Source organism: Thrips palmi, unplaced genomic scaffold (assembly GCF_012932325.1).
Source record: "Thrips palmi isolate BJ-2018 unplaced genomic scaffold, TpBJ-2018v1 HiC_scaffold_16, whole genome shotgun sequence".
NCBI lineage: Eukaryota > Metazoa > Arthropoda > Insecta > Thysanoptera > Thripidae > Thrips > Thrips palmi.
In genome coordinates this window covers 4937402-4944323 of record NW_023144625.1, presented here as the reverse complement: position 1 = coordinate 4944323, position 6922 = coordinate 4937402, and positions in this window count along the sequence as shown.

Below are 6922 nucleotides of genomic sequence, written 5' to 3'. Positions count from 1 at the left end.
ACTCTTACGAGCTCTTTTACGAAGTATTCGTAGCGGAATATGTCGTTATGTTACGAAAACGTTTTCAGTGTAACTGGCAAAGAGTGTGCTCACCAGCTTTAGGGTCAGAAACAACTTCCACTCACTCCAAGCTTTGTAATGCCTGTCTGTTGCCTTTTTAGTGTGCCAATGGACTCGGAGCCCATGATTGTTAGGGATGAACTGTCAAGTCCCCAGCCGGCTGACCCTCTTATCGGTGCCACTCAACAAACCCAGTCCATGTAAGTAATTACTTCTTCGGCCGTTTTTCCAATTGGAAAAAATACGATTTCAAGAAATCCTAGGAGTCACGAAGTCAATTTGGGTAGGAGTGTGGGGAAAGCAAAAAAGTTATGTAAAAGGTAGGGGGGTGGCTCAAGGATGGCTACGAATGGCAGTGGTACCAATGTGGTCGATGTGCCACCCGTCAAAATTTAACCTTGGCAATAAAGAGAAATCAAAATGCCGGGAAATTCGAAAAATTCCAATGCTAATGTATTCCACAGTGATCCGACAAAGGAACATCTTTGAAGTCCATCATTATGAAAATTTTGGTTGCAGAAAGAAGGCAGTTAATTAATTTTCGCGGGTTGGCAACAATTTTGTCGGCGTCTGCGCCCTTGCGAAAATCGCGAAGCTGAAAACACGAGTATAGTCGCGCATTAAAACCACCCCTCCATTGTTGCTGACGTTGAATTGTTTGGCTTGTTTCAAAAGGCTACGGTTCTCTAGTCATGTTTTCTTCAATTCTGTGTAATAGTTCTCACTCACAACGTAGCAACACCACGACGGTTGGCTTGACAAACTTTATAATCTCGAGAGGGACTCGAAACGCGGGTGAGTCTTGTTCGAAGAACATGAGCACTGAAAGTCGCGAGGTGGAGCGAAGTGATCATGGTGCTAACTGAATCAGAAGTACCATCAAACCTGGCTAAAAGGAGCAGCTATATGATCAGCTTATTCAAAAAGAGACTAAAAGTCTTAAAGCGACTCTTAAAAGATAATTCACAGATGCATGTGCACAGGTACGCAGTTAAATTGCTCAATTCACTCCGATTTGAAGAGTAACAAAAATTTTCAACAAAACAACAGCAAAAACAACAACGCAGCGCTGCGGGATTGGTGCGGGACACTCTCTTAAAAAGTCACTGGCCGGCCGGCCGATCCAAATGGCCACGTTCGAAACGACACCAATTCTATTGTTGCATCTTGTCTACCTGCAGTCAAAGAAATTTTTCATTTCGAACGTGCTATTTCAGCTTTTGGAGTAAGCTGTACAGACCCAAAAAGAAGCTCCGCTATTGGTCCGGCTCGGCTCGGCTCTCCCCACTCCCTTTTTTAGGCACGAAGTAGCCTTATAGTATACCCAAGATTCAGCCGGCCCGAGATTCGATTTGTGTGGCCCTTTATGCATTTCGGAAATTTTCTATACGATTTTAATGAGATTTTGCAGACTTGTAGATCTTTGAACGCTGATTCTGATGCTGAAATCTGGTTAAAAATTTGGTGGCCAATTTTGAGAAATTTGCTGTCAAAATCGCCGTTTCCATGGCAAAACTCGACTCGTCAGAGGAAAAAAAAAGGGAGTGGGGGGAGCCGAGCCGAGCCGGACCAATAGCGGAGCTTCTTTTGGGGTCTGTACAGCTTACTCCAAAAGCTGAAATAGCACGTTCGAAATGAAAAATTTCTTTGACTGCAGGTAGACAAGATGCAACAATAGAATTGGTGTCGTTTCGAACGTGGCCATTTGGATCTGCCGGCCGGCCAGTGACTTTTTATGAGAGTGTCCCGCACCTCTGCGTTGTTGTTTTTGTTGTTGTTTTGTTGAAAATTTTTGTTACTCTTCAAATCGGAGTGAATTGAGCCATTTAACTGCGTACCTGTGCACATGCATCTGTGAATTATCTTTCCTTAATGCAGTTTAAGAGTCGCTTTAAGACTTAGTCTCTTTTTGAATAAGCTGGTCATGTAGCTGCTCCTTTTAGCCAGGTTTGATGGTACTTCTGATTCAGTTAGCACCAAGATCACTTCGCTCCACCTCGCGACTTTCAGTGCTCATGTTCCTCGAACAAGACTCACCCGCGTTTCGAGACCATCCCTCTCGAGTTTATAAAGTTTGTCAAGCCAACCGTCGTGGTGCTGCTACGTTGTGAGTGAGAACTATTACACAGAATTGAAGAAAACATGACAAGAGAATCGTAGCCTTTTGAAACAAGCCAAACAATTCAACGTCAGCAACAATGGAGGGGCAGTTTTAATGCGCGACTATACTCGTGTTTTCAGCTTCGCGATTTTCGCAAGGGCGCAGACGCCGACAAAATTGTTGCCAACCCGCGAAAATTAGTTTACTGCCTTCTTTATCTGCTACCAAAATTTTCATAATGATGGACTTCAAAGACGTTCCTTTGTCAGATCACTGTGGAATACATTAGGATTGGAATTTTTCGAATTTCCCGGCATTTTGCTTTCTCTTTATTGCCAAGGTTAAATTTTGACGGGTGGCACATCGACCACATTACCACTGCCGTTCGTAGCCACCCTTGAGCCACCCCCTACCTTTTACATAACTTTTTTGCTTTCCCCACACTCCTACCCAAATTAACTTCGTGACTCCTAGGATTTCTTGAAATCGTATTTTTTTTCCTTTGACGAGTCGAGTTTTGCCATGGAAACGGCGATTTTGACAGCAAATTTCTCAAAATTGGCCGTTGACTTTTTAACCACATTTCGGCATCAGAATCAGCGTTCAAAGTTCTACAAGTCTGCAAAATCTCATTAAAATCGTATAGAAAATTTCCGAAATGCATAAAGGGCCACACAAATCGAATCTCGGGCCGGCTGAATCCTGGGTATACTATAAGGCTACTTCGTGCCTAAAAACGCAATGGATCGAAAGAGGAACGAAATGTTTGTGGCAAGACTGCTTTGTTTGCAAAATGCCGAATACCGAACTAATATACCATAGCTATCTCTTAGCCAAACAATGTTTCAGGTAATATTTCACACAAGCACTTCCCTTCCCTCTGCGTCCAAACCCTCCTGGCTCCAGAATTAGAGCGCGCCGTATGCTCGTGGCTACTCAGAGTCAAACTGAAGATATTTTTACTTAGTGAACGGCATACAGGACATGAGCCCCGTCCCGCTTGAGCCCCGATGGTCTGAGCCCGGACCTGAGCCCCAATTTGAGCCCCATTTGAGCCCCGATATGAGCCCCGACCCAAGCCCCAATATCCAGAGCCCGGATTGAGCCCCTTAATAAGCCCCGTTTTAGCCCCACTTGAGCCCCGTGGCAATAAATCATGCAAAACTGCGTGGTTTCAGGACGCGGGGCTCAAATCGGGCTCAATCGGGGCTCAGATGGGGCTCAGGTCAGGGCTCAATCCGGGCGCTGTATATTGGGGCTTGGGTCGGGGCTCAAGTCGGGCGTCAACCCGGGCTCAGGTTGGGGCTCAGGTCCGGGCTCAGACCATCGGGGCTCAAACGGGACGGGGCTCATGTCCTGTATGCCTAGTGAACCTCCTTGCGTATCAAATACCCTATTTGGTTCCCCGAATTTACTGTGTGTCTCAAAGTTACATCATATGTTATTTACGGTTGCTGTAAGGTGAAAAATCTCTCTTCCTAAGTATATATGGCAGTGCTTTGGTTTTTGGTGATGTGGTTGCCTACTATGAAAAACTTTTACAGCCACAGACTGGACTCCCAACTCCCATTAGATCCAAAGTTATGAAGGTTTTAGTGTTATTTTAGTCATTTACTAAAAGTTCTCCTTGCAAAGAACCTAAAAGTTTACAGAGGAGTTTTTTTTATTGAAAAGCCCAATGGACATGCAAAAAAACTATCACAGCCGGATTTGACAGTATAGTATAGGGTAGCCGACTTTTTATTTTGGAAAATGTTTTTTCCTTTTTTTTTTACTAAATTTGGTAAAATTTTGATAATTTTTTTTTTGTTTTTTGAGAAAAACTCCTATTTGATGTTGGCCATTTGGAAATCCGGCTTTGCTACAAGAGAGGCATTGCAATAAAGAACTTGTAAATCAAAATTTAAGTCTCGACAACTTATGGTTCTTTGCAAGGAGAATTTGGTCCAACGACTAAATTTGTTACACGATCCTCAACAACTCAGAAACTAATGGGAGTTGGGTTCCTCAACTTAGGGTTTAAGTTCATCTTAAAGCAACTTAAGAAACCAAAATACAAACGTGATGCCACGATTATTTTGGAAAATGTTATTTCACATTTTGTCACAGGTTTTCTCGAACTAGGTCAGGCTCATGATGGTTGGACTTGACAGAGCCTAGGTAAAAAATCGGTTGTGGGTCACATTTAAAAAAAATGCATTTTTAAAATATTAATTTTGAACAAGCAGCCAAAGCAGCTAGCTGTGAGGCGTTTAAATGGGTTGGTTCGCCGAGATGTGGGAATTTGAGGCACGGGATTTCCAAGATTTTAATGTGCGGCTTTTCGGATGAAATTTTACAGGCTCATTCAAGATGGCTCTAGAATGGTCCCCAAGAAATATCAAAGTTTAATTCGTTCCAGTTTTGTTTCAATTGGCTTAAATGTTGAAAGCGTACTTTGGGTCGACGTTTGTTAGACGCGCGTCGACGTTTGTTACATTTGCGTCGACGTTCGTTACATTCAAGTGGTTTGGGTGGAATTTCAAAGTGGACAAAACTGACATCTATTTATAGAAATCGATTCGTCTGATCAGGACGAACAAAAAATCCTAACATATGTAATAGGCTTGGATGCGAAATAAACAAGTATTTAAGCTTCAAAAGTGCAGTAACAGGCGTCGACGCCGGGGTCCTGGCTGATTACATCCGATTACATCATTACACTTTATAAAAACCATCTATTTCGCAAGGAAATACCAAATTTACTTGTATGTAACAGACGCTGTATGGTGTAAATAGGTCAAATGAAGCGGCAAACATGACCTTGTTCCAGTATTTGAAAATGTTTATCCGGGGGAGGTCGAAATTACGCGTTGGCGATTACAGGTTTATGATAGCGAGTTACGGCAAAGCGACCTATTATCCTTGTTTTGAACCTACCATACTCCTGTAGAAGTATTTCCACCGTTGCAGTTTTGTTTAATATCAATTTCGAAGCCGAATAGGGTTGGCGCTTGGTTCGGTGCTGGCACAAAACACGCTTAGAGCCGCGAAATACAAGTGCCGGTAGCAAGTGACGCAATTCGCGGACAAAACTTTTCTTCCACTTTACGAACGAACGAATCGACTCAAGGTTTCGGGACTTAAGTTAAAATGTAGACTAAAGTGTCCACTCTCGAAAACACATAAAACTTTGGGTGTTTTAACGGCGTTATAAGGAATTAGACTTCACATTGTGTTTCAATCGGGGATTCGGACACCGACAAAACGGCCATTTTTGTACCTTTCCGGCGCTATATGTGGTACAAGAAGTCAAAAATTTTGACTGAAAACATGTACATGCCTTTCTCTGAAGGTGTTTTGTTGTTACATAAGGGGTATTTGCTGATAGGAAGTCCGTGCAAGTGGTAATTGAGCTAAATATCTTTGATTTCAAAATTTCCACATTTTGACGAACCAACCCAAATAAGATCCCTTGACTTTGTTTTGCAGCATAGCAGCCCCGTCTATCGTCCTCGTTTACTGAGCTACGGTCGTTTTGAAAACAGGCTGTTTTGGCCCACAATTGATTTTAAAACCAGTGGGGGTCAGCAATTTTTATAGCTACCCACGTGCCAAGCATTGTACAACTTTTGCCAAACTTTGGTTGACTTAAAGTCCTTCACCGATTACTACATACCTTAGTCGGCAAGGGCGATTTGCTCATTCATGGATTTGTAGCGGCCCGCCAAACAATATGGCCTACAGTTAATTCGTGACCCAGACCCAGAATTGATTTTTTACCTTACAGGAGCAGGATCATCCTCCCTTGTAAATTCATGACAAAGTTTCGACCAGCGAGCACTAAATCCTTTCTTCTTGATGCACTCTGTTGATCTGACGAGTTCCGTCGCAATCAACACCCGAACGTGATCCGTTGAGAGTCCAGCCTGTAAATGAAACGACGCGTGTTGTGTTGCGCAGGTTCTGGTGCCGGGACTGCGGCAAGGACGCCACGGAGGAGTGCGGCGACCTGAGCCACACACTGTGGTCGCAACGCAAGCGGCGCGCGGGGCAGGCGGTGCCCAAGCTGCAGCGGCTGCAGAACGCCGCGGCCTCGGCGCGCCAGGTGGTGCAGGCTCTGCAGGACGCCAGGGACGCCGTGGAGGCCCAGCTGGAGGCGTGGCGGTCCAGGCTGCGCCGCGTCGAGGAGACCGAGAAGCAGCTGTGGGCGGCGGCGGAGCAGGGCGGCGACCTGGAGGCGTTCCAGCTGGAGGGGCTGGAGCAGCTGCACGAGGCTGCCGTTCTGCTGGCGGACCGGAGCACGCTCAGCCTCAAGGTGGAGTCGCCAGGCAAGTGGAAGGCCGAGCTGCCGCTGGAGGCCGCCATGCGGAGCGTGTTCCTCCCACTGCGCTGCTCCTGCTGCACCACAACGGAAGCATCGTCAACGTAAGAAACGTCCCGCATCTCAAAGGAATAAGGAGGAGGGGGAAGGGGGGGGGGTAAAAATAAAATAGATTTTCGGCGTTTTCTTATTTTTAGCAGATGATACCTTTAGTAACGACTTAAACATTAACGTACCTAGAACACTACAAGACACTCAAAGGTGTCAGCTAGCTTTTACTCGGGAGTCCAGAAACCAACGCTGTATCCTAACAATAATAGGGGCTGGCTGGTGGGGCGGGCTGGTGAGTGAATGCGTGAAGCTCAGCTTGCGCGACGCATCGACAAGCCCTCCCCCGGGTACAGCGGCACCGGGCGTAAACAATGGCACTTCCTTCTCGCGCGCGACGGAACATTGAC